This window comes from Lepeophtheirus salmonis, chromosome 5 (genome assembly GCF_016086655.4).
Source record: "Lepeophtheirus salmonis chromosome 5, UVic_Lsal_1.4, whole genome shotgun sequence".
Lineage (NCBI taxonomy): Eukaryota > Metazoa > Arthropoda > Copepoda > Siphonostomatoida > Caligidae > Lepeophtheirus > Lepeophtheirus salmonis.
The window spans coordinates 64,018,832-64,028,339 of NC_052135.2; the positions used below are offsets into that span (position 1 = coordinate 64,018,832).

The 9,508-nt window shown below is 37.1% G+C and overlaps 1 long non-coding RNA gene across 1 annotated transcript; it reads left to right on the top strand.

Moving 5' to 3' along the window:
• Window positions 1-6,741: 6,741 nt before the first annotated feature.
• On the top strand, window positions 6,742-8,905 carry LOC139905514 (uncharacterized). The gene is made up of 2 exons (XR_011780355.1): window positions 6,742-7,768; window positions 7,848-8,905. It is a non-coding gene; the product is annotated as an uncharacterized lncRNA (long non-coding RNA).
• The last annotated feature ends 603 nt before the right edge of the window (window positions 8,906-9,508 follow it).

Genomic DNA, 9,508 nt, shown 5'->3' on the forward strand with positions numbered 1-9,508 from the left:
TGAGGTGAATTGGAGAGTTCTAGAACAACTAGCATTAGACCCCAAACGTCTATAAATATATGTTATGATGTATGTAGGGGAATCAATCGCCAGATTATCTCCGAAGAACTAAGTAATAAATAAGGCAGTGTGCAAACGTACTACGTGATTCTTATTATCAACCCTAAACTCCAAAACAACAACTTAAGGTAGGCCTAATAGTTATCCCATTGATCACAGCGGTGTTCTCATTTGACTCCCACTAAATTGTATCCTGAGAAGGAATGCTTATCAAATATTGATCTTATATTAATCCAAACAAAAAATATAAGTAAACTTTGTAGTAGCCTTTTCCACGATTGCTAGAAAAGGACACTACAAATTGGCGCAGTCGGTAGGATGCTGTCAGTCTTGAGCAACTTTTGCTCTTGCTTTAGTTTATTTTTGTTATCGGCCGAAAATCGCAAATGTAAAGTAATGTAAAAGTAGATTTTGTAAACATCTCTCAAGATGTAAGTACGGTATAGGACCTAATATTTGAAAAGCCTCCCGAGGAGAACCGTAGTGACGTAATCTTAATGCGGTAGAGGACAGGGCAGGAAAAGTTTCTCAGTATTCCTTTAAAGTAGAATCAATGCGCAAAATCACTGTCCACCCTACAGTTTAGTGCAGTAAATTTACGGAGGGTAGTTATTAGATCTGACTGTAGATTTCTTAAAGAAATATGTAATTAGTAACCCAAAAAAAAATAAATTAAAGTCAATGATAAAATTTAATGTCGGTTAAAAATTATTGAATTATCATGTGACTTAAGGTGAATGGGATGAGTGGGAGTATATAGACAAATTTATATATGTTATCTCTTTTGTATAATTATTTTGTGTTTATGTATTCAATTTTACATGTATATATTTATGTATGTGGGATCGAAGAATATAATCTGACATACATGTTCACTCCGTGTGGGGCATCTATAGCAGATTTATATTTGGAGATGAATAATTAAATTGAAGGTTATATTATTAAGACGGGAGGGAATAAAACTACCTAAATGCATAAATGCAAAGGAAGTCTTTACACATAATATAAGGAAAGTAAAAGTAAAAGAACACAAGGGGGGTAGAGATAATTAGTAGACTCATGTATCTATATATGTTTCTTTAGACTAAGCTGGGGTGAGACAAATAGTGATACGCCCATTTGATTCGCGTTTTGATTCTGAAATAAGTTTTGATTACGCTTTGAGGTCAGGATAAATAGTAAATCGCTGTCTTGCCAAATTAAGTTTTTATAAAATTACTGACCTATTAGTTTTAACAATTTAAAGGACAGAAAATGCAGGCATCAGGCGACAATCTCAATCCATCGAGGTCACAGACCTTAACCAGGGAGCAGCTAAAATTGTATATTGGCCAACAGGTCAATAAAGCATCAAAACAATTTCAGGGGAACCAAAAGAACCCCTGAAGGCGTATGATGGTAGTACTGACTTCCATTACTGGAAAATCGGTGCTTTGTCCCAGCTGAAAGATACAGGGGTGGATGAGATTCTCATGTGTAAATGGACGGCGGAGGCCATGTGTGGTCCCGTGGAACAGACAGTCCGGCACATAGTCATGGACACATATTTTACCTTTGACGAGATTTAGGGGTCCCCCTGGAGATAGTCAAGGGCGGAACACATTTAATGGAGCGGTTAGACACCGCCATTAATAGTGTTGGGGGAAAGAAGAGGCGATGGCGGCCTTCCAAATGAGATTAAGAAGCAGTTTTTGCAGGGCCTGTTAAATAGGGTAATTGCAAAAGCTACTAGGAAAATAAATTATGACCATCCTGAGATGACGGCAGAAGAAGTGCTTCGACATGTAGAGCACTATGAGAGGGCGGATCAGGTCGATTATGTCGACCAAAAGGTATATAAGAGGGATTGGGGACGAGCTGTGCCAAGTAAAGCACCCAATGTAAATGCCCCAAAGCCCCATTACGCCATGGTTGAACCCATGGAGGTAGATGCAATAAGTCTTCCCACGCAAGGAGACCATTGCTTGATCCACCCTCAGGGTCGTCACAAAATGAAGGATTGCTTCATAGTAAAGAAGTATAAAAGGGAGGAAGAAGAAAGACAGGGCGCTACTGCGGCACCGAGGTTTAAACAGAAACCAAAGTGTTTTATCTGTCAAAAGGAGGGGCATATTAAAAGAAATTGCCCCTTGGCTAAAAATAAGCCGGGAAACTCCTAAGGGGGAAGAACCCCCCTTAGGTATTATTTCCCAAAGCGACGCCATCGCGGACAGCACAAATACCAAAGGGGATATGACGCATCCAAAAGACTTTGGGGAAGAAACTACAATGAGCAAATTTGCTGAATCGAGTTTAGCAAGCTTAAATCTGCCAGGTAGTCAGCCAATTTGGTTCTGGGCCAAGTTGGGTGGTATGCGGTTTCAGGGATTAGCAGACACTGGAAACCGGGCACTCGATCTTATTGACGAGGCATTATGGAGGAGGTCAAATACTTGCAAGGACCTGAAAAAGGCGGACATTGTAGTGGGTTCAGTAGGGGATAATAGGTTAGATATTATTGGTATTCCTACTGAACCGGTTGTAATCATGGTGGAAAATTTAGAAGAACCATGGAAGATAAACCCCTAGTAGTTCGTGGGCTAGGGGTGCCATTTATACTATCACTGAAAACTATGAGACAGCTGTCCATATCATTAGAATTAGGTGAGGATATCATTGCTGGGGTTGGGACTAGCGGGACAGAAATTCGGTTAACAGAATATCTGGGTTCTGACGAGGCAATGGAACTTGTCTCCACTTTAATGTTAATTGACTGTGAAGAAGTTGCTGAGGTAATTATTACTGAGAAGACGGTAATTCCCGTAGAGAAAACGGTAATAATTGAGGCTACAGCCAAAGGGTACAAGGTAACTGATGACGGCACATCAAATATTGTATGGTTTACAGCAACTGAAGAAGATTGGAAAATAAATCTTGAGTCACAATTAACAGAAGTGAGGATGACGAAGCGGGCGATAGTCGAGTAAAATTAGTCATTTCGACTGTTGAAGAAGAACCCTGGCGGATAGCTCAAGGAAGAAAAATAGGAACTATCCGACGATTGAAGCGTTACATGCCAACTCATGAAAATTTGTTAGCTTCAATGGAGATGGAGAAAATCTGCCCTCCATCTGAAGAACTTGAAAAATTAGACCCTAATATTAATTATTCACTAATACTAGATAAATTGTTCCAATATATTGGAAAACCTACTAAAAGAGTAGCTAGTGAGGCGGAGAAAATTAAAAAATGAAATTAATATTATGTTTGGGGGGAGAGTTCGAAAGAATGATTATCTGAGCGGTAATGAACGGGCACTAGTAGAAGAGTTATTATATAGATTTTATGGTATATTATCAAAAGACTCCTCCAAAGTAGGCCGCACGGAAATATTAAAGTTTGCGGTGGATACTAGTGAAAATGAACCGGTGAAGGCGAAGGTTAGACCTATGAATCCAGCTGTGAAAGAAAGTTTTAAAGGACAACTTCAACAATGGATTGAGGAAGGAATAATTGAACCGACCATAAGTGAATGAGGATCAGAACAAGTTAACAATTGTTTCCCCATTTGGGACTTATAAATTCCTTCGGATGCCTTTTGGACCCAAGAATGCGTGTGGGACATATGCACGATTAATGCGTCAAGTTTATGGTCCACAACTAGACCGGCGAGGACTCCTCGGATTCTTTGATGACAATCTCATCTTAGGATGTACGTTCATGCAAACACTATGTAGATTTGCTGAATTTATGCTCAGGACTGAGAAGGCTAATCTCAGGGTAAAGGCTACGAAAACAGATTTGTTTACGCCTATGACGAATTGGTTAGGGCACGAGATAGGGGAGGACATGTTGCTCCGGCTGATAGACTAGTAGAAGCTGTTCAGCATTGGCCTATTCCTGCTAACAAGAGGGATCTCCAAACCTTCTTGGGCAAGACCTCTTATTATCGTAAATTTATAGCATCATATGCTAAAATAGCTGAACCAATTGCAAAACTTCTCCGCAAAGATGTAGAATGGCAGTGGGCTAAGAGCCAAGATGAAGCATTTAATGAATTAAAGAAAAGGTTGCAGGTAAAACCATTATTAAATACCCCAGACTTTTCAAAAGAATTTATTGTAGAAACAGATGCTTCAAATTTTGCCATTGGCGCCGTGTTAACGCAAATAGGGGATGATGGTAAAGAACATCCGATTGTGTACGGTAGCAAGTCCCTTAATCAATCACAAAGAAATTATTCTGCAACGCAGAAGGAATTGCTAGCTGTAGTCGAGTTTGTAGAACATTTTAAGTATTTTATAATGGGAAGAAAGTTTGAAATCAGGACTGATCATCAACCTTTACAATGGTTCATGAAATCAGTTGCGCTTACTGGAATGTTACACAGATGGAAGGAGAGGCTTATGGAATATGAATTCAAAATTAAGTATAAGCCTGGAAAAAGAAATCAGAATGCTGATTCTTTGAGTAGAAGACCCGACCATGAAGAAGGTGTAACAGAAGAAAGTAAAAAGCCCAATGAATATGATTTCAAACTAATGAAAGCTATAGGCAAACCCATTGCAAATGTTGCTGCGGTAACAACTCGACGCAGGAAAAAGAACTTGATCAAGAACAAGAAAGGATCAAGGTAATAGAGCAAGAGATGATTGAGGTACAAGATAAGGGAAAAGAAATCAATGAAAATGAAATTGATGATATCTCAATAGATAAATTTATAAAACTAGATTTTTATAGGTCACAAAGTGATGATACTTGCATGAAATATATTAAGGGTTTGTTAATGAAAAACAAAACGGTTGAGGAAATTAAAGCACAAGGTAATAAATTATTGTCGCGGGAAATTAAAGCTTATCTTAGAATATATAATCAATTACATTTAATTGATGGTAAATTGTATATGAAGGATAAGGAAAATGGAAATATGAGAATTTGTGTACCGGAAAAAGATATTCGTACAGTTATTGCGACTGAACATGTACATCCTTTATCAGCGCATCCTGGAATGACAAAGTCAAAATTATTAGCTAAACAATATTTCTATTGGACAAATATGGATAGAAATATTGAGGATGAAATAAAAGGTTGCGAGGTCTGTGTTTGTGGAAAGGAAAGGAGACAAAGACCATTGGAAAAAAAAATGGGACAAACTTCTACAGCCATCAATGAAAGATTCCTTGTATTTTACATGGATTTGATGGGTCCGATGTACAACGGTTATGCCAGTGATCCTAAGTATTTAATGACAATCACTGATGCATGTACTAAATTTCCAGAAGTGTTCCCCTTGAAGGAACCTACAGTTGAAAATATTTGTAAGATATTATTAACTGAATTCTTCCCAAGGTATGGAACGGGTATGAAATTAGTAACATACAGGGGTTCACAATTTATTTCCAAATTAATGCGACAGGTGTGCGATGAGTTAGGAGTTATTAAAGCAGAAACTCAAGCTTATCAACCTCATACTAACCCGGTTGAAAGATTAAATAGGGATATTGGACAAGCTATTAGAACATTAATGGTCCAAGAAAATATCCCTGATAATAAATGGCATAAATGCCTAGGGGGAGCCTTGGCTCAAATAAGGTTCCTAATTGTACCGAGGTTAGGGTATTCTCCATTTTTCTTAGTAACTGGAGCACATCCAGTGGTTCCTGCAGTTCAATTAGATTCAAATATGCAAAATGCTCCTACATCAGTTAATGAACTGGTAAATACAGTTACTGATGCGTTAGAAAAAGTTAGAGTCCAACAATTTGAAAGTCATTTAAAGAATAGAGAGGCTTATAATAAAAAAGTAGTCCAACAGGTAATTAATGTTGACGATGAGGTGTTTTTGTGGGCACCACAAACTGACAAGAATCGTAAATTGGCTACTTATCAAAACGGACCATTTAAGGTTCTAAAGGTAATAAACGACAGAATGGTTGAGATTAGAACAAACAAGGGTCCTAAAAAAGTAGCTAAGGACAGACTACGGGTAATATCGGGAAAAGATATTTCTAAAGAATTGATTCCCTTTAATACACCTCTTTATAGAACAGAAAGAAATAGACCTTCAGACTCTAGACTAACGGAAGAGAACTAAAGTAATAATTTAGATCGAGTAATTCAATTTTCATATCCTGATTCTCCTGAAATTCAAACAATTCCTAAGATTTCTACATCCGTAAGTAATAAAGATATAGAAGATCTTCCAAAAAAAGGGATGATGAGGAGGAGAATGGAAAACAAGAGGATAAAAAATGAAAATGGTAATATGGATGAACTCGAGGAGGCATATATGAGTGAAGCAGGAGCGGAAGAAATAAGAAAAGAAGTAAAGAATATGGAAGAATCGCCCAATAAGATGCAAGGATCTGTTGAGAAGAAGAATAAAAACGAAAAGCAACGCCTGAATATAAACAGAAGTCAAAGAAATTATTAAGTGCCGCCTTTGATGAACTAGCTGCGTTGCTAGATGGGAAAACACGCCCTAAGTCATTTAAAAGGCAACCAGTCAGCCCGCACTCACAAGGTAAAAAGAAATCGCGTATAGAGTCAAGTGAAGAGAGTGAGCTGGACTGGAGTGAAGAAGAGGAACAGACTGAAAGAGAACTAGAAGATACAATTAATTTATCTTCTACAGATATTCCACAGGAGAAAGAGGGCAAGGAAAATAGTTTGCCTTTTAAAAGGAATAAGTAATAAATATTTAATTGTGATTTGAACTTAAAAAAGAAAAGAATTAAATATAATTAAATATGAAGTTACTTATTTTATTATTATCACTTACTTTTGTGTTTGAAGTTCTTCAAGTTAATTCAGAAAGTGAAATTATAATGGAAAGGAAGAACTCGTCAATTCTATTCGAGGAAATGGGTAGAGTGGGAACTTCAGTACAATTGATAGAGGTCAGGACGGAATTACCAATGGTTAAAATCAACAGAAGAATTGAAAACGTCCTGGGGAGTATGCATGCTACAATTAAGTATATGAACATTGTGCGTATTCCCAAGTCATTGACGAATGCTCTACAGCAAAGAATAGAATATATCCGCACACACATGAATGAAGTAATGATGTTATGTGGGTATAAGAATGACGGAAAAACGAAAAGGCAAGTGATAGTGGGCCTCGGAGTATTGGGAGGCTGGATGCTTAAGGGGTTGTTCACAAAGTTCTTCTCAAGTGATGATCACTCAAGGTATGAATCAGAGATATTGGATACCTTGGCACAGCAAGAAGAAGAACTAAGGGCAATCCGTGGAGCAATAAGAAACTTAGCCACAAAGTATGATATCCTTAAGAATGTCACAATGATGCTTCACAATCAGCTACAAGAAGTAGAAAGGGTTGAAACAATGATAATGGTGTTGACAACAATCTCAGAACAGATCAACAAATGGATCAGGGAATACAGGCTGGTATGACCGGGAGATTAACACCAGACTTGTTATCAATCAATGATGTGGGGAAGATCTTGGATATGGTAAAAGAAAGGAATCATGATGGATCAATCAGTCCAGTTGAAAGTGAGAGTATTGGGAATTTTTACTCTCTGCCTGTGCAACTGGAAAGAACGGCAAACGGATTAGATGTGGCGGTCGATTACCCTTATATTACAAAGATAATCTATACGAGTTATATAAGTATAGGGAACTCCCGATGACAATAGAAGAAGGAGTTCGGATGTCATATCGATCACCAATAGGAAAATATTTAGTGATTGATGACATAAAGGGTATTTATAAGGAAATTGAAACAGATGAATTAGTGGATTGTATTCATATTGAAGATATTCGTCTGTGTCCACATTTAAGGTTGTTCAGAATTGGACAAAATGGTTGTTTGCCTGCATTGATTCATGGTAACTTTAAATTGGCTAAGGGATTATGTGACATAATGTTACATAAATCGGATGACGTGTTTGTGTCGCAAATCAACGATGGAAAAATATTCGTGGATGTGCAGAAGACACAAATGATCAAAGCGTCATGTACAAGTGGTTCTGGTAGGACAACAAAACGTCGAGAAGCACTTGGGTCCGGACAATGGATGATCACATTGCAGAATGATTGCAATGTGAGGATTGGTGATTACTTGATTGGAGAAAGACCAGTGACAAGTAAAATAAAGGTGAGGGTCGTGGAAATGATGATTCTGGATGAGGTGGAAGATGTTATTGCGGATTTAAACCTCCATGAAAGCTGGGTTTATGGTAATGGACAATCAAGCCTCAGGACAAGCTAGAATTATTGACGGAACCTCAGAAAGCAATATCTATAGACAAGTTGAGGATAATGGCAAGAACTGCCAGGGTTGAAGAGAATCGTTTTTGGATATACGGTATAGTGGTTATTGAAACCTTATTAATCATTATATTTTCAGGATTCTTTGTGACGTTGCTCTGTAAGGTACGAGCTAGAAGAGCTGTACAGGAGTGAGTTAAATCCTGAAGGGGCGTATATCGGGAAAGAAAGACGAGGTCGTCTTTTCCTCAAGGAGGGAGCATCTGTAGTATCACCAACTGGATGTATTATGTATGATGATGTGAACGATAGTTGTTATTGTATATATATATTTATCAGATTTAAGCTATCATGAGTTATTGTTATTTTAATATTATGTTTGGTGATAAATGATGTGTTGAGAGGTTTATTGCTGAGTTGTGTGTCTGGATATGATACGCGTATGATGGTAATCACCAAGGCCAATCATCACATGCTGGGAGCATGTGATGAGGTGAATTGGAGAGTTCTAGAACAACTAGCATTAGACCCCAAACGTCTATAAATATATGTTATGATGTATGTAGGGGAATCAATCGCCAGATTATCTCCGAAGAACTAAGTAATAAATAAGGCAGTGTGCAAACGTACTACGTGATTCTTATTATCAACCCTAAACTCCAAAACAACAACTTAAGGTAGGCCTAATAGTTATCCCATTGATCACAGCGGTGTTCTCATTTGACTCCCACTAAATTGTATCCTGAGAAGGAATGCTTATCAAATATTGATCTTATATTAATCCAAACTAAAAAATATAAGTAAACTTTGTAGTAGCCTTTTCCACGATTGCTAGAAAAGGACACTACAATACTAAACAACAATAAATTCTTAACTAATAAAAAGTGTTTTTTTTTAATGTTCCTTTAAATGGTTAGATGAAATTAAAGGAACATTAAAAATATTTAACTTACTTTAATTAATTTATGGTGTATTCGTTATTAATCTATATGTTGTATTTTCCTCCATTAATCAATTAATTATAATATTGGTGTGAAAAAAAATAAATCTTAAATGGTGGAACTGGTGGTCTATTAAACAAAGAAACCAAAAAATTAATTCGTAACCCTGCAATTTGAATAATATTTGGGATAGGGTTATCTTATCATTTTATTTTGTTCTCTACAACTATAATAGTCAGGAAATACATACAAATCCCATCATGGGTGTAGTAATGCAATTTATACTCAGAG